The sequence below is a fragment of the Pan troglodytes genome, chromosome 7, assembly GCF_028858775.2.
Source record: "Pan troglodytes isolate AG18354 chromosome 7, NHGRI_mPanTro3-v2.0_pri, whole genome shotgun sequence".
NCBI classification, from domain to species: domain Eukaryota; kingdom Metazoa; phylum Chordata; class Mammalia; order Primates; family Hominidae; genus Pan; species Pan troglodytes.
Genome location: NC_072405.2, coordinates 66,645,491 through 66,663,813, shown reverse-complemented (window position 1 = coordinate 66,663,813; position 18,323 = coordinate 66,645,491). Strand labels below are relative to the sequence as shown.

The 18,323-nt window shown below is 38.2% G+C and overlaps 1 protein-coding gene across 6 annotated transcripts in view; it reads right to left on the bottom strand.

Annotated features, from left to right (window-relative positions):
* FAM110B (family with sequence similarity 110 member B) overlaps positions 1-18,323 on the bottom strand; it is a 162,410-nt gene that overhangs the window by 122,928 nt on the left and 21,159 nt on the right. For 5 of the 6 annotated variants that reach the window (XR_010159568.1, XR_010159567.1, XM_003951266.6 and 2 more), the window contains exon 2: positions 2,183-2,280. The exons of the other annotated variant lie outside the window; for it this stretch is intronic. The gene's annotated coding sequence lies outside the window, so the exon portion shown is untranslated. The remainder of the gene's footprint in view (positions 1-2,182; positions 2,281-18,323) is intronic. 6 annotated transcript variants of the gene reach the window in all.

Here is an 18,323-nt window from a genome sequence, read left to right as displayed (position 1 = left end):
AGGACGGAGGCAGGAAGCCAGGGTAAGAGGCGGTCAGCAGGAGGAAGACGTGTGGCAATCAACTGACTTGCAGCCGACAGCTTAATGACAGATGGAAACACTGTGAAAAATAAAACTATTTTTTTTCCTTTTTAATAATAGCCATTCTGACTGCTGTGAGATGGTACCTTGTTGTGGTTTTAATTTGTATTTCTCTGATGATTACTGACATTGAGTATTTTTTCATGTTTGTTGGCTGCTTGTATGTCTCCTTTTGAGAAGTGTCTCTGCATGTCTTTTGCCCACTTTTTACCAGGGCTATTTGGTTTTTTGCTTGTTGAAATCATTTATGCTCCTTCCACAGAGGAAAGGGAAGGATTATTGTTGGTGGGAATGTAAATTAGTTTAGACACTGTGGAAAGTAGTTTGGAGACTTCTCAAAGAACTTAGAACTACCATTTGACCCAGCAATCCCATTATTGGGTATATAACTGAAGGAAAATAAATCATTCTACCAAAAAGACACATACATTCACATGTTCACTGCAGCACTATTCACAATAGTAAAGACACAGACTCAACCTAGGTGTACATCAATGGTGGACTGGATTAAAAAAATGTGGTACATACACACCATGGAATACTACAGAGCCATTTAAAAAATGCAATCACGTCCTTTGCAGCAGCATGGACATGGCTGGAGGCCATTATCCTAAGTGAATTAATGCAGGAACAAAAAACAGCATGTTCTCACATATAAGTAGGAGCTAAACATAGAGTACACATGGATATAAAAATGGGAGCAAAAGGCACTGGAGACTACTGGGAACTTCCCCCTGGAGTTACAGGGGGAAAAGGCTGAAAAACCTATCGATGGGGTACTATGGCTGCTACCTGGCTGATGGGATCATTTATATCCCAAACCTCAGCATCACACAATATACTCATGTAACAAACCTGTACGTGCACCTCCTGAATTTAAAATAACAGTAGAAATTATTTTTTAAAATGAAATCGATGTCTCAAGAGCCACATTGGAGTGGATTTACCACAGAAGTTCTCAGCTTAGGGAGAAGTTCACCACTCCTGCCCACCACCCAAGATAAGGGTGTTCACCTTGCCACACGAGTCCAAGTTCTCTATGGAACACTGGAACAATTAATGCATTCCTAACACAATGGGAGGTGAGCGCTCTGGACTACAAAGTGACTACAAAACACCATCAAATAAACCAAGTGCATAGGTGTGCCAGTGGCCCCCAACTCATAGACATCATTATTTAGATTAACAAAGGCCAAGAACAAAAATAAGTCACAATATTTACCAGAAATTATGAAGTCATATTTACCCCAATACTTTCACTCATAGGGTTAAGGCATTTAATACAGACTGAACACCTGAACATTAGTATGTGCATGGAGAAAAAATAATTAAAGAATGTGCACCTAATCTAACCAATATTTTCTCTGGAGAGTGGCTTTTGAGTAGAAAGTTGCATTCTGTGCTACCTATCTGTAACATTTATTTGTTTGCAATATTTACATTATGTTAATAATTAAAAATATATATACTAGGTCCCATGTCCAGTGAGAATATTCACATATTCAGTAGTTGGGGAACAGTACACTGTTTCTGTTTTACTTATCCCCATGAGTGATTATAATTCTAACAGTCCCAATTGGGGAAGTTAAATACCCACTGAGTGTTCAGAATTCTCAGGTAAAAAAGCCACTGCAAGTGAGCACCCAGGCAAGTTCAGAGAGGGCTGGGAGAAGGGCATGCATTTCAAGGCCAGTGGGGATAGTGGAGGTGGGGTAGGTGCCGAGATCAGCCTCAGCCGAACCAATGGCAGAGCATCTGCCCCCCAGCAGCCGGCACAGAGGCTGGGGAGCCAGTTCTACAAGGATGGTTTTTGCCAATCTCCCCATTCCTGCCAGGGCATGGGAAGTTGGAATAAAGTGTGTGTGCTTAGAACAGTGACCAGCACAGGGCAGAGTCCACAAAAGTTTGCTAAATGAATATGAAAAGGAAGGGGGAGGAAGGGAGAGAAGAAAGAAGGAAGGAGGGAAGGGAAAGTATTTAAGAACGAAAAAGGTGGGAAAAATTGGGGAATACCTAAATTCTGCTCAACATATAAAGGATCAAATTTACTTTATAACCAGATTTCTACATGATTTTAATAATAAATTTTTAATGTAATTACCTTTTATTTCCTTTTCAGGACTTACAGAGCTTGGTAGTTTCTAATTCAAGACGTAGATAGAACAAGAATGCTGCTGTGGATGTCCAATTTGGAGATTTCTAAGAGGAAAAAGACGAAGATTAAAAATTATGCTGGAGAATAAAAGTGATTAAAAGGTATCATTCAAAAGAAATTGTTTTTCCTTGAATCACAGACATTATATTTATCTAAGGATAAACTGGGTTCAAAGCCCGTTTCTAATTCAGCTGCTCCAGGAAACTAAAACTGATTCCAAAAGGAAACAAAAATCAAAGTATGAGGCCAACTTCATGTATTCAATGGAAAACAAACTAAATGAGAGCCTGCGTATCGCCATGAGCCTGGGGAACCCCGGCTTTGCACTGCTTCATACTCAACATCCCAGAAAGGATGTGTCACTCCTTCTAACTCACAGAATCATGCAGGAAATGATGGAGCCTCCTCACAAACAACTGCAAAACTGGCTAGGAAAACAGGTACGCTGTCCTCCAGACACATCGTTAATGTTTGCAAAGGGAGAAGATATCACAAGACAGGTCTAGTAGCTCCTTCTGTCCTCCAAATGCAGTTCAGACCCAAGGTCACGAACAAGCACATGTTTCCGCTGGTCCTGGACTTCTTTTTCCTGGATTGAGGACAGATCTTGATGGCCTCAACAGTCCCAAATTTCAAGTACAAACTATTTCATTATCAGCAAAAATCAACATCGACTGGACCGAGAAATGACTCCTTTTTACAAACGGGGAAAGAAACGGAGACTCCTGGAGGAAAGCCGCTTCTGCTGGACATGTTCTGCTTTCGCTGCACTTGGAGATACTGGGACGAGTCATGAAAGTGATGGTTATCGGGACAGCTGGCAATGCTAAAGAAAATACTGTGTTGAAAATCTTAACCGTCTTCTCCTCCAGCATCTGCTTTTGTCAGATACCATCAGTCCAAATGACTGCGTCTTTGTTTACTCAAAAGCAGAAGCCAACAGACAGGGAAGGAAGTGTCCTGTCTGCAATAGATATCTTCTTTATTGAGATTTACTGTATATTTTGCAGGTTTATAGGAGGAACCAAGAGAAAAATATTTTAAGGAGGCACTTGGGACTCCAACAGATAATGGCTAAAATACTACTTCATTAAGATCTATGCCAGCGTCCTCAGCACTATCATCGCCTTTCTGGAGCGATGTGTAATGAATGATACACTAAACACTTATTAGGAAGGCTGTAAATCCTGACCTAGATTTTCTATTGCTTCAAAACAATACAAAGAAAGCCTGAAAATGCCCATTTAAATAACAACTAAGATTGATACTTTCCACTCACTTTCAAAACTTTCAAAACAGCCTACTTTCTCCTGTCCCATTACCTAACAAGGTTCAACAAGAACATAGAGTAAATTAGTATTAGATTAAAATAGAAATATAAACTCCAAGTTCCATGGTTCTTTTTATTGCTTTAATACCTGAAATTTAAGATAGTATTTTATTTGCCTGCTGAAGTATATGGGATTTCCAGAAACTCAAATTAATGAAATCATGTGCTGTTATTATGTTAGAGAAATATTGATTTAAAATATATTTGGGCCCATATTAATTTGATTGTGACCCATATAACAAAGCAAAAGGTTCTGTATTTTAATATTTTGCAACCAATATTTTTTGTCTTGGCCAAAAATTATATCTAAAATCCCTGTTCATTTTTCTCATGATTTTTGCCTTATCCTTCTCACATTTTTGAAGGGAGAAAATAGCAAAGAGCTGAACACTTACTAGAATGAATTCACAGATAGAAAAGTCACTCAACTGTGATTAAGACAGGGAGTAATACCACATATGGAGAACTTCAAGATTGGATTTATCTTCAAAGTTGCCATGTGAAATCAAAACGATCCTAATACAAATAACTTATAGCACAGATGCTTGAAACTTAGGGATCATATGGTCATCTGCTCCAGTTGACTCATTTCACAGATGAGAAAAAGAAAGCCCAGAGTGGTTAAGTGACCACTTCAAAGTCACACAGCTAAGCCAGCTCCAGATTCGCAGGTTTTCTAGGTGTAAATCCAGTGCTCTATTAGATCATAGCAGATCTTTAATTTCCTAAATAACCTCTTAAGAGATTACAATTTCATCTATTTTAGTGTAAAACAAAAAAAATCATTTTTAATCAGCATGATTACAACATCACAAGTCAACTCAACTTGCTGTCAATATAACCCACTGTTAAAAGTTATCAAGGGCATACGCTGCCTTTTGTCCCACTGATAAAGCTAGATTAAAATATGAATGCCCATGAGAAATCCAAAATGAAATTTGGGATATTCTTAGGTTGTCTAACCTAGATAAATTTAATACAAAAAGAGTATATAGTTTCCCTGTCTTATTCATAGTCAGATCATAATCATAGGTTTGCTGCAACACATTTTCAAGTCGATTTATAGAGTCTCTCAAGCAAAACGTAGGTGTTCTATACTCAAAGCTCACATAAGCAGTTTTGAAAGCAGAATTTCAAAATGATTTAGTATTAGTTCTATCAGTTCAGACTGAATTCGTATTCACTGAAACCCTAGAATCACTGCAGAGCACTTGGGTCACCCAGGTCAGCAGCTTATTAACAACAGTCATGTGTTGACTCTCCCATTATTTATTGCTGCACAGTGCTAGGTTCATGAGAACCGAAAAGGACCAGATGGTGTCCTGCCCACTGTGGGCTGATGATGGAGGTCACCAAGGAAGGCCTTCAGAGCAGCACTGGAGTTAAGGTTTGCACGGGATGAGAGTGTAACTGTGAGTGTGTCTTTAGATGGGTAGTTAGTAAATCCACATGCGGTTTTCCTGGGGAATGTGAACTGACAGATTCCGCAGAAATAAAGAGTATGTGCAAGGAAGCAAGGTAAGATAAATGAAATCTGGCCAACAGATGACAGAAGAACTCCTCTACGCATGCCCAAAAAAGCACACATGCACACACACGGTCAGGAAACAAAACATCCAATAAGAAATACTCCTTTCTAGAAACCGTGAAAGCAACGAAATATTTTCCTTATATTTCTTTTTATAAACTCACTATTGATATTAAGACTAAGTGCCAAACAACCATATTAAGGGGGGAAAAAGGACAAGATGTCCATTCCAACACATTTCAATAAAGAAAACAAAGAGATGCCAAGTAAACACAGGAAGAGATCTTCAACATAATTCATCAGGGAAATGCAAAATAAAACCTTAATGAGATACCACTACATACCAAATAAGATGGCTAATTTTAAAAGGTTTCAAAATATCAAGTGTTACCAGGCGCAGTGGCTCACGCCTGTAATCCAAGCACTTTGGGAGGCCGAGGTGGGCGGATCACCTGAGGTTAGCAGTTCAAGACCAGCCTGGCTGACACGGTGAAACCCTGTCTCTACTAAAAATACAAAAAATTAGCCAGGCGTGGTGGCAGGCGCCTGTAATCCCAGCTACTTGGGAGGCTGAGGCAGCAGAATCACTTGAACCCAGGAGGTGGAGGCTGCAGCGAGCCGAGACCGCGGCACCGCACTCCAGCCTGGGCAACAAGAGCAAAACTCCATCTCGAAAAGGAAATATAAAGTGTTTATAAGGATATGAAACAACTTGGTTCTCCTACAATGATTGTTGGAAATTCAAAACGTTACAAGCACTTTGAAAACTAATTTGGCAGTTGCTTATAAAGTTAAGCACATACGATATGACCCAGCAATGCTACTACTAAGTATATACCCAGGACAAAATTTAAACACAGAGATTCCACACAAAGATTTGCATAAGAATGTTCACAGCAGCCTTATTCATAATAACTCCAAACTTGAAAGAATCCAAACGTCCATCATCTGGTGATTGGATAAACAATTTGTGGTATACCACACGAAGGAATACTACTCAGTAATAAAAAGGAAATAATTACTGATATATACAACAATGTAAAGCAATTTCAAGAGGATTATACTATGGAAAAGAAGCCAAACACAAAAGACTACACGTATGATCGCATTTATATGAAATTTTAGAGAAAGGCAAACTGGAGCAATAGAAAGCACATCAATGATTGGCACAGTCACAGTGTGGGGGAAGGGACTGACTGCAAAGACGCCCGACAGAACATGCAGGGTGATGGAGATGTTCTATTTCAAGATTGTGGTAGTGGGTGCATAACTGCCATATTTGCGAAAATACATTAAACCATACACTTAAAATCAGTAAATTTAGTTATATATACATTGTAACTCACAAAAGTGCTTTAAAAAAAAAAACCTCAGTGTTCCCATCTTTTAATATTCACGAACTTCCTCAATCAGCCCTGGGACTCCTTCAGTGGATGGTACTCAACATCTTCAAATACTTAATAAGGATTATAGCAATCAATGATGGCTAAGTATCTAGAGACCACAAAAAAGAAAAACCAATAATCAACAATACTGCTTATACGGAAACTAAATTATTCCATTGTTCTACAAATTCTAATAAGTTGTGACCTTACAATAGATTTCCAAAATGTATTCTAATCCTATTTAGTCTACAATAAATTTCTTCAATGTAAAGGGATAAACTTTCTAAAACTCTTGATAATCCATGGAGAGTGACATACAGGAGAGGGAAGATGTAGCCCAAGGTCCCTGGGTTTTTGGGTAAACACTGTGAAAGACTACCCACTTGTCCCTGTTGCACCTTGAGTTCGTGTTCTTTTAAAAAGTTCCAAGAAGAAACTCAGCCCCAGAAAAACAAAAAACAGTTGGATCCAGGGATGTCAGAGTTGGAGATAAACTTTGACAAACTCTCCTCATCACCATACTAAAAACCCTGCCTGAGGAGGAATTTATTTGCAATTTTCTATACATGTGACCTATGTAGAAGTATGACCATATGTAGAAGCTTGATTGTATGTAGAAGATTGATAATATGTAGAAACATGACCAGAAGCTGCATCTGCACTACCTTTACCTCTTCATACAATGATAGCTAACCAGCCTAATGAAAGCACTGTTTTCACCATAGTTAGGGAAGGCACTGCTCTGGGAACTATCCTGGTGTCCATACTTCTTGCAAGTAATACAATCCCCTTGTTAAATCCAGTTGTGGTCATGGGACTTTCACACACCAAGAAATTGAACCCACCCATAAGACAGGCTTATCAAAGTGATTACAGATGATTCAAGGTTGACAATGACTAAAATGATATACAATAGAATCACGATTCCAAATGTGCTAAGCTAGAACAATTTCATAGTACTAATACCAAGTGCAGGTCAAAATAATAATCAAACTATATTTATTCAACACATATTTCCTGATGGGCTGGCATGTGTTAGTCACTATACTAGATGGAAAAGGACACCAAGATTAAGTAAAAAAGAGTCCTTGCCCTTACAAAGTTCATCATCCAAAAAAGGTAAGTAATGCAATTCACAGTAGAAGCTCAAACTATTTTATGTGAAAAAAGCCTGCAAGTTTGAGTTTATCACTCAGCTGTTAGCTATGGCAGAAATACTAGAGAAATTATAGGCTGCACTATCAGAAGCATTGAGTTCAGTACAAATATATACAAGCACTACCCTGTACTCAATGGGTTAACCCATGTAGCAGGGGTAAAGGGGATGTTCTATTATGTTGTGAATGTGCTCATTACAAGCCCTCTTCTAAAGTCCAGCTGAAGGTGCCAGAATCTTGTATAGTGTTGCTAACCCCCACTACTAAGTCCCTAAGATGATGCATGAGTCTGGAAAGACCATGGACCTCCTGCACAATCCAAGTTGATAAGATCTAGCAGATCCTGAGAAACTGAGGCATGGGTGGATAGGACATGGACCTAAAAATATTTACATCAACTAGGGAAGTGCCTGTCATGTGGAGGAAGAGACATCATTCTGAGTAGCAGAAGTTATAGAGAAGTTATACAGCTCATGATAAGAACATCCTGGCAATTGAACAATCTCAAATCTGAATGGACTGCCTGCTAAGGTAGGGACACCTGGCCGCAGCTACAAATTTAGTAATACTCTCATCCTAAATTAATCTCAGTGTGACACTCAGGTCATTACCATCACCTCACAACCTGTCTCCCAACACCAGCCTTTCAGCAAAATTAATCTTTCTCATATCCAGTTGTGACCATGCCCTCCTGCCCTCATGCCTGTAATTTTTACACTTTCACTGCTCCTCATCACCTACAAGATCAAGGCCAAACATTTCTCAGGATGGCAGACAAGGTTGCTATGGATGGAGTCTCATCTACCAATGTCCCCATTTGCTGTGTTCCAGCTATTCAGAGGCACTACAGCACCCTCTCATCAGGCCATGCTTCTTCTTGCCTTCCCACTGTGCACATGCTACCTACTGTCTGAAATAATACCCCTGTCTCCTGCTGTGAGTCTGGAGACTTTCGGCCCATGCCCCCCTAGTTCAGACAGTGCTGCCTTTGAGAAACATTCCCTTGACCTCCCTGAGCTTTGACCACTTCTCCCCTTCATGCCCATGGTGCCTTGCTCATCTCCACGAAAACATTTGCCCCAGATATAAAGGTTAGTTATAGCTGTATCTCGTCACTAAACCACAAACCCCTGCCTGGTTATCTTAATCACTGGGATATGGCCCAGGATGTGACACTTCGTAGATATTTTTGAATGAGTGGGATTCCAAGATAGTAAATTAGCCATGTTGTTTATGTCCTGTCTGCAGTGTATCAACGTGGGTTATGCAGCAGATATAGTGTAAGCCCAGGCAAATACCATTATTATAAGTCTACAGAAGATAGAAGGTGAGCATCTCTCTAAAGGATCCAGGCTGCCTTAAGTTGGGATATAACATAAGAACCAAAATGATTAGCTAATATACTCTCTTTGGCATTCTGAAATCAACTGAGTTCAAAGCCTGCCTCCATGGCACTATGTGACCTTGAGCAACTAACTTAACCTCCTGGTCTGTAAAAAGGTAATTATAGCCCCTTCCTGCAAGGGTCACTGTGAGAATCAAATAACAATTTATTATAAAAAAGTGGGCAAAGGAATAGGCACAGGGCACACACTCACTCAATGCTGGCTGACTGTTCAGCAGCAGCACTGAGTAAGGCAGAGTTGTGTTAAGTCCTGGCCACTATTATTCATAACGTACCTTGGACAAATCAAGTTAGGCAATTCATTTTTTCATCAACAAATAGAAATAATGCCTACTTTGGAGGAATGTATGTCAACAAAATAATATATGTAAAAATGCCAGGCACAGAAGGGTCACTTAATAAAGTTCTTTCTATCTCCCTTTTTGGTTATGGATCATTGATTTCCCAACAATTGGAAAATTTTCCTTTTCTTTCCAAAAAAGGCAGGCTTATACAATTAGAGACATCTCTCTGAGGTTCAAACTAGTAAGACCAAAATCACCTCTCTATAATGCTCCTCACATGCTATGGAAAAAGACAACTTAAAAAGAAGCCTTTTATGTATTCTAATTATTTATTTTTATTTGGACCGAGTTGAAACAGATCTGTATATTTCTCTGGGTTTTACAAAAAAAAAAAAAAAAAGCACACTGAAAGTTTCATTAAATTTACTCAAATGTAGCCCATCACTTTTGTTCATTGATTCTCTATAAACAATAACATTTAGCAAATCCATATATGGTCAAAGAAATGTTACGCCAAGATAGAAATTCTGGAAAATGCCATGATGGAAAAATCTGTAAGTGCTTAGTACAATGTCAGTGTCACAAAATCTTTTTAAGGATAAATATACTTGGTTGCAAATTAAAGATAAATACACCTGGTGGCAAAGAATACAGCTTTTTAAAAAGAGTGCTACACAGCTCACATTTTCATTTTTTAACACTCCTAAAAATGGTACTCAGACACGGCTTAGTATACAAATACATGTTTTCAAAGCTAGCACATTACTGACTGGATATGATCTAATTAATAATGTTGTCATTTTCCACGATTTCAATGATTTTGAGTCAATAGCTGGAAATCCTAACTCATCTAGAAAAGAAGAATACAATAACAAAGCAAACACAGAGTTTATAGTAAAGTTCCCAGCCAACATGTGAGCAGCAGCTAGATGGGACTACTATTTAGATCCCCATGTATGAATGTAAACAAGGGTAACTCTGTATGTTCTGTGGGACTACCATGCTATTCTAGGCAGGAGAGAATGGTAGGGCCACCTTCCTTAAAATCGTTTGAACTTGTGCAGGACCTGAGATTCACGAGTCCAAAACTATATTGAAAAATATTTATTTTTTCATTAGCCCAGTTTTTCCAAAGTCACTGTACTTTTTTGTCCAGCAGAAACTGTTGCAAAAAAAACATGTATTTTGTAGCTGCTCAGTTTTACATGCAAAATCCTTTATTAGCTGACATCATAAAAAATACTTATTTAAAGTAAAAACATAGGGGTAAGGAACTCACAAAAACCTAAAGTAGAAAGCACTTCTCTTATCTGGAGGCTGATCTTTTAAATTATTATTTTTAAATGACTATCTATTAAATCACTCACTGTGTTGCTTGAAAAATAAAAATAAAAATTATGTAATAGTACTTAAGTAACCCTAGAATACCATGCCAAGAAATTAAGTCAACAAATTTGTTTTCCACTATGATTATAAACTGGCAGTTTTCCATCCTTCCAAGTATTAGAGAGTTCTGATGAAGTTTATCTCTCTTTAAATTTTTTTTCCTTAAAAAATTAGTCTCCACAATATATTCAACATCAGATGCAGGGACTCTAAGTCTCATATAATCTGTTTGAAAGACACACAGGCTGCTGGGGCTCATCACCTGCGAGGGCAGGGCTTTCCCACACTGTTTTTCTGCCCCTGGAGAGACTAATCACTGTCTAACAACCCCCTGGGTTTGGGCTTTCTTGTCTAGAAGTATAATTGGAGCCTTCTTCAAGTGCTTTCCAGAGCAGGTGGCAATGATTTCAGGCCAAAGAATTTCTACTTTTGGCCTTCCCTAAGAAAAGCTATTCATCTCCTTAATAAGCAAGTGTAGAACAATGCCAATATCAATACTCATGTTTTCTGCTATTCTACAAAAATTAAGCATAATGTTAGTAAAACCAAACAGAATCCATTGGATACTTTTTTTAAAGGCTGAAATATAAATTTTATTGAGACATCATGTTTTATATTATTAAATTTTTAAAACTGAGGTAAAATGTATATAATGTAAAATTGACCATCTTAACCATTTTTAAGTATACAGTTCAGTGGAGTAAGTACTATCACACTATTGTACAACCATCGCCACCGCCCATCTCCAGAATTGTTTCATCTTGCAAAACTGAAACCCTGTACCCCCATTCACCCCTACTTCTTCCTGCCTACAGCCCCTGGAAACCACTATTGTACTTTCTGTCACCACTGACTACTCTAGGTACTTTGTGTAAGTGGAATTATGCAGCATTTGTCCTTCTGTGACTGGGTTATTTTGCTTAGCATAATGCCCACATGGTTCGTCCATGGTGTAGGACTTCTTAACTTCTCATGTCAAGGGACATTTAGCTTTCAGAATAGAAGCACAGAGTTAGGTCTTTCTCACCAGTAAAGCTCTTGTGCATGTACAGGCTAAATACAAATCACTGTGTTTATGAAAGTGAGAGCCTGACTACACTACTAGCAGGATTCAGAGAGACTAGCACCAACAGCACCCCAGAATGCTGCTCACAGCTCAGCTCCCTTCTCACTTGTGCACCCCAGAAACTCTCAACACTGGCTCCCCAGCAAGTGGAATGCTAGAGCCAGGCCATAGAGTATGTGTGTAAAACAATTAGGGTAAGGTTTCACTGCAGATTGAACTTTCCATATTTAATGTCTGCTATATGCTCTCTTTAGAACTTCAAGGAAATTCATGTTAATGTTGTTAAATGTATTGTCATTTAGTAGTCAGAACAAACCAGAGTAAAACTGAGATTCCAAGTTGGGGTTGACTGCAAAATATACACCTTTAACCACTGTGCTATAAATGATACCTTGCTCATCCAAGTTGGTATTGGATAAAATAATACTGGTTGATCAACTTGGTTGAAGAAGGTAGCATTTATAGCACAGTGGTTAAAAGTGTATATTTTGTAGTCAAACCCAACTTAGAATCTCAGTGTTACTCTGTATTGTTCTGACTACTAAATGACAATATATTTAACAACATTGATACAGTACCTGAAACAGTAAATAATTACATTTAAACCATAAGTAGTAGTAATGCTAGGAATCGGTTCTGTGTATGTGTCTTTAACTTTTCATGTTTTCTGGCTTACACGTGATTGGGCAGTTCCATAACTGAAAAAGAGTGTCTCAGGGCAAGTCCTACAGAGCAATGCTTGGTTTTATTTATTTATTAATTTTTTTACTGCCTTTCAGATATCCTATTTGGTTGGCAGGTATCAGTAACCAGTGGTGACCCAATAGAATAGCACAGATACCACAGATTTTTAAGTTGGATAAAAGAAAAATTAGAAGAATGTCACTTAACACATACAACTGGGCACTGATGGTCATCCAGTGCTTCCAACCGGTGAAACCCAATCAGCATCCAGGGGGCAAGAGAACTCATTGACACTTTACACTTTAGGGCACTTGCTTTAAAAATGTATAGGAGATTTCTGTGTCTAATTAGAAGCACAAAAAAGCCTTCCATCCGATGGCAACAAAAAATTTTACCTGGACAAAATAAAAAGTTACTTTTCTATGGGCCTAGCAAAAAATAATAAATGCAAAGGAGCCTAAGGCCAGGAAGAAAGTAGCCTTTCCTGGGTGAGCTGAAAGCCATAGCAGCTTCCCTATCTGAGGACTGCCTCGTCTAGATCAGGAGGAACAAGCCGTCAGAGAGAGACTCGCAGTAATAAGGAGAGAAAGACAAGCCTCAGACAGTGGCATGCACTGGTGGGACAGATTGGATGCTAGAAGAACAAATGCAAAAACAAATTACTTTCCTAATAAGCCTTCTGATCTACCACCACCTTCCCCCAGCCTCCCAAATTAGACAAAAAAGCAACAGTGGAAAGGTTAGAAGGCTGAGAGAAATCATGTAGCCCATATACTCTGATGATGCTTCATTCAATCTTTTAATCCAACAGGAAATCAAAGATCTAAAATTGTAGACCAACTTTCTCCCAGCTGAAATACTAACACGGACTTGTTTTTAAAAGGCTGATTAGGTGAACTCAACCTAATTAAAAGTGTAACTCCAACCTTAACTAAATGTTCAGGGATCTGAATATACAGCTCTTTAGCCTTATCTCCATTAAGAAGAGAGCTTGTACTCTTGAGAAATGAAACAAACAAATATTACTATTTTGTGTACACCTGGAATACAATTTAAAAATTTAAAACTGAAAATTTAAAAAATTTCAAAATACATTTAAAATGGGAAAATATTATCCATAAGTAAAAATAAACACAGTTAGTAAGAACAGAATCTCAGATGACTCACTTAGTGAGCTCACTAGTGAAGGACTTTAGAACAACTACGTCAAATATATTAAGGCGTTTACAGCAAATAAAAAAATCTAGTAGAAGAGATGGAACATTTTCAGACAGAAATAAAAACTGTAAAATAGCACTAAATAAAATACAAGACTAAAATATAATATTTCAAATTAAAAATTTATTGAATGGCTTGCTAATTGGACTTTGTAGAAGGAAAAAAAACACACAAATTTACTAAATCATAGAGAGAAAAGCAACTGGAAAAAAAATTAAGTACAAGTGACTTGCAAGATAATACCAAACAATAAAATATACGGGCAATTAGAGGAGAGGAGAAAAGAGAGAAGGATAGGATTAAAAATATGTGAACAAATGTAGATGAAATGTACCAAATTTGGAAAAAAATCAACCAAGAAACTCACTGAACTCAAAGCAAATACAAAGAAAAACCCACCTAAGCATAATGGAGTCTAACTGCTGAAAATAAAACATAAATGAAAATAATTCTAAAAAGCAGTAACACAAAAAAGACACTATATACAAGGGAACAAAGATAATAATGATAGCCAACTTCTTTTTAGAAACAAGGGAGGCCATAATGGAACAACATATTTACAATGCTGCAAGAAAAAAAAGGAAGCTGTCAATCTAGAATACTACATACTCAGCAACAAAATGAAGGCAAATTCAAGAAGTTTTTGGCTAAATGAAAGCTAAGAAAGTTAATCACCAGCAGACCTACCCTATAAGAAACAATAGAGAAAGTTCTTCAGGCTGAAGGGAAATAATACCAAATGGAAAAAATTTAGATCTCAGGAAGAAATGAAGCACACAAGAAATGGCAAATGTGTGGATTTATAGATAAATATTTTTTCTTTTTTCTTTCTTTTCTTTCTTTCTTTTTTTTTTTTTGTTTTTGTTTTTGTTTTTGAGACGGAGTCTCGCTCTATCACCCAGGCTGGAGTGCAGTGGTGTGATCTCGGCTCACTGCAACCTCCACCTCCCAGGTTCAAGAGATTCTCCTGCCTCAGCCTCCCGAGTAGCTGGAACTACAGGCATGTGCCACCACACTCAGCTAATGTTTATATTTAGTGGAGATGGGGTTTCACCATGTTGGCCAGGATGGTCTCGATCTCTTGACCTTGTGATCTGCCCACCTTGGCCTCCCAAAGTGCTGGGATTACAGGCGTGAGCCACCGTGCCTGGCCTCTTCTTTTTTACATTTACAAAAAGATATTTGGCTGAAAAGTAAAAAATAATGTATTGTGAGGTTTACAGCAAACATACAAGTAAAATAGAGAACAGCACAAAGGACAGGAGGAATGTAAAGGAAAATATACAGTTGTAAGATTCTTACATTTAATGTGAAGTGGTAAAATATTCATTCAATGTAGATGGTGATTCTCTATCTATCTATCTATCTATCTATCTATCTATCTATCTATCTATCTATCTATTGTAATCCCTAGAGCAACCAGTAAAAAGTAAAACCAAACCTTGGCTAAAATGCAAAGGAGACAAAATAAAATGCGAAAAATTACTAGATTAAGCCCAAGTGAGGCAAGAAAGAAGGAACAAACAGATCAAACAAATAGAATACAAAAAATAAGGTAATAGACTTAAAAATCAACCATATCAATGTCTAATATCATTGTAAATTACAATCAATGTAAATGGACTAAACCCCTCAGTTAAAAGGGAAAGTTTGTCAAAACTGAATAAAAAAAGCACTATCTAACTGTACACTATAAGAGACACATTTAAAGGATAAAGATGAGGTATACTAAAAATAAAGGAATGGAAAAAATATATACATATATATACCATGCAAACTCTAATCATGAGAAAGCTGGTGTGGCTATTTCAATATCAGATAAAGTAAACTTTAAGACAAGAAGCATTTCCAAAGACAAGGAAAAGGCATTACATAATGATCAAAGAGTCAATTATTATGAAGACCTGAGAGTTCTAAATGTGCATGTACCTAATTATAGAACTTCAACTAAATGAAATAAAAGTTTATATAACTAAAGACAGAAACAGATAAATCTACAATCACAGGTGAAGATTTTTAGCACTCTGCACTCAATAATTGATAGAACAGGCAGAAAAAATTATAAGGATATTAAAAAATTAAATACATTTGTTTGAGCATTTAAAAACAACAATTAACTAAATTACACATTTTTTCACATTCTATAGCCCTGTGAAATACAAAAACAATAACATTTTTGGTTTTGGGGATAAAATGACCCAATACATGTGAAGAGCTTAGAACAGTACATTATGACATACAGAGCAATCCTTAACAACAAAACACTCTTTTGAATAATTCTTAGTAATTTTATTCTTCATGTTTTTCTCTAGTCCTGGGGAATCTCATGACATTATTACCAGTCTGGTCTTTGTGTTCAGGTATTTCTCAGCTTTTGATTCTAGTACCAGTATTAAATACCTCATTAGCACCTTTCAGCTACTCATTCACATGAAATATCAAATCAAACCAAATATCAAAAATCCAATTGTGTGTTGATTCCAAGATACTGAAGCTTGTGGATATCTTTCTTCACAATTTATTTTTTAGAGACTTTGAAAACATCTTCTAAGAGATTGAGGCTGTAATGTCACTCAGAATTTTCCAAACAAAAACATCTTTTGGACTTCATGCCCCTCAGCACATACAGAAAAGAAACTGCACACCCTCTTCCACAATTCCTCCACTGTCACTGATGTCAAGTTCAAGTTGAGAGCAAAGCTAAGCTCTCCACTTCACCAATAGTAAAGAGTACCTGAGGCCCTTCCCCTAGACATCAGTAAGTCTAGGGTGGAGGCCAGAAATCTTTATATAAAATATGTGCCTCCAGTGATTCTTATGAAGAACTGGTTCGCATCTTAACTCGACTTTCAGGTTTTCACACAGATGCAGCCCTGCTACTCATTGGCCACATCATCTTGGGCAAGTCAATTAATATCCCTCAGCCAGTGTCTTATCTATAAAATGCAGACTTATCTACCTTTCAGGGTTCAATGAAGCGGCATAATGCCTTAAGCCTTGTAAATGCTCAAATCTTTGTTGAGGAATGAGTAAGAAAACGTGCATGATGATGGGCAAGAAACACATGCATCCAAGCTGCATGATTGAGAAGCACTAACTCCCTTACCTACCACACTAGCATCTCCAGTCCTGGCATCTTTCCCTAACTCAAACATTTCCCTAGGCACTGAAAAAGTAAACTGCTAAAGTTCTCCAGACTTGCTGTGCTGTTTCGAGCCTCAGTCCGTTCACTAAGTCTGTTCTATCTGCCTAGCATTTCCTTCCTAAATTTCTCCCCCTACTCCCTGCTTCCAGCCTACTCCTTCAACTGGCTAACATCTACCTTCTCTTAGAAGGCAGGCACATCTGATTCAGCTCAAATCTGACCTTCTTCAGGAAAGCTTTTCCTGGACACACTCCCTCCCTCATTCAGGCTGTGCCCATGCTGCTCATTGCACCAGCTTCTCTTGGGCCCTGGGCTTAGCCTTTTCTCTGGTGCATCATGAGCTCCTGGAGGGCACAGAACATGACAAACACAGACTGGAGCACTTCCTGGCATGAGGCAACACCACAAGGCAAACAGGATGAATACGTGGAGTTGGGTAGCTAGCCAAACTGAGACATTATGAAAGATCTTCCTTCGGGTTCTTGGCTGGCCAAAAATTTGACCTGCAACCAAGCAGCGCCAGGATAGGCTTAAGCTGGGGAGGAACTGAGCTCCCCGCTCCCACCAGCAGGTAGCATCAACTCTCCAGTCAAAGAGCTGAGCCAGAGCTTAGCCACATTGGGTGCTGGAGCCTCCAGGCTCTGTGCAGCCTCAATATGACTGCAACCCCAGCCACATCTGAGAATAACCTCCCGGGAGGCCCAAGCCAGAAACTCCCTGCTAAGAAACTCCGAATCCCCACAGAATGTGAAGACAGAAAATCTGTATTATTTGAGCCACTAAGTTTTGGCGTCATTTGTTATGCAACAATAGATAATACAAATTTTACTTCCACACCTGGCTCTCTTTGCCCAGTAAAATCATTTTCTAAAAGCATTTATTTCATAGATTTAAAAAATACCATCAAAGTGGCAATGAGAGCATGTGTTCCAGTTCCCTCTGGCCAAATCCACCAAAGAGACATCAGATTTCTCAGATGCTAAAACTGATTAAAAGATACTCTACATAGCTTTGTTTTCATGAGGTATTAAGATTAAATGGGTCAAATATATAATTAAACCATATAAATAGAATGAGTTGAATGATATAGTTAGGAATAGTTAAATATTCCAAGAGTTAAATTTATTTCCAAATAGGACCTATTTTAATTATGTAATACTCATTTAACTGGATTTCACTTGAAATCCTCATGCCTTTTTTCTTTTTCTTTTTTTTTTTTTTGAGACAAAGTCTCGCTCTGTCACCCAGGCTGGAGTGCAGTGGCACAATCTCAGCTCACTGCAACCTCCACCTCCTGGATTCAAGCAATTGTCCTGCCTCAGCCTCCTGAGTAGCTGGGATTACAGGCACACACCACCACACCTGGCTAATTTTTTATTTTTAGTAGAGATGGGGTTTCATCATGTTAGCCAGGCTGGTCTCGAACTCCTGACCTCAAGTGATCTGCCTGCCTAGGCCTCTCAAAGTGCTGAGATTACAGGCATGAGTCACCATGCCCG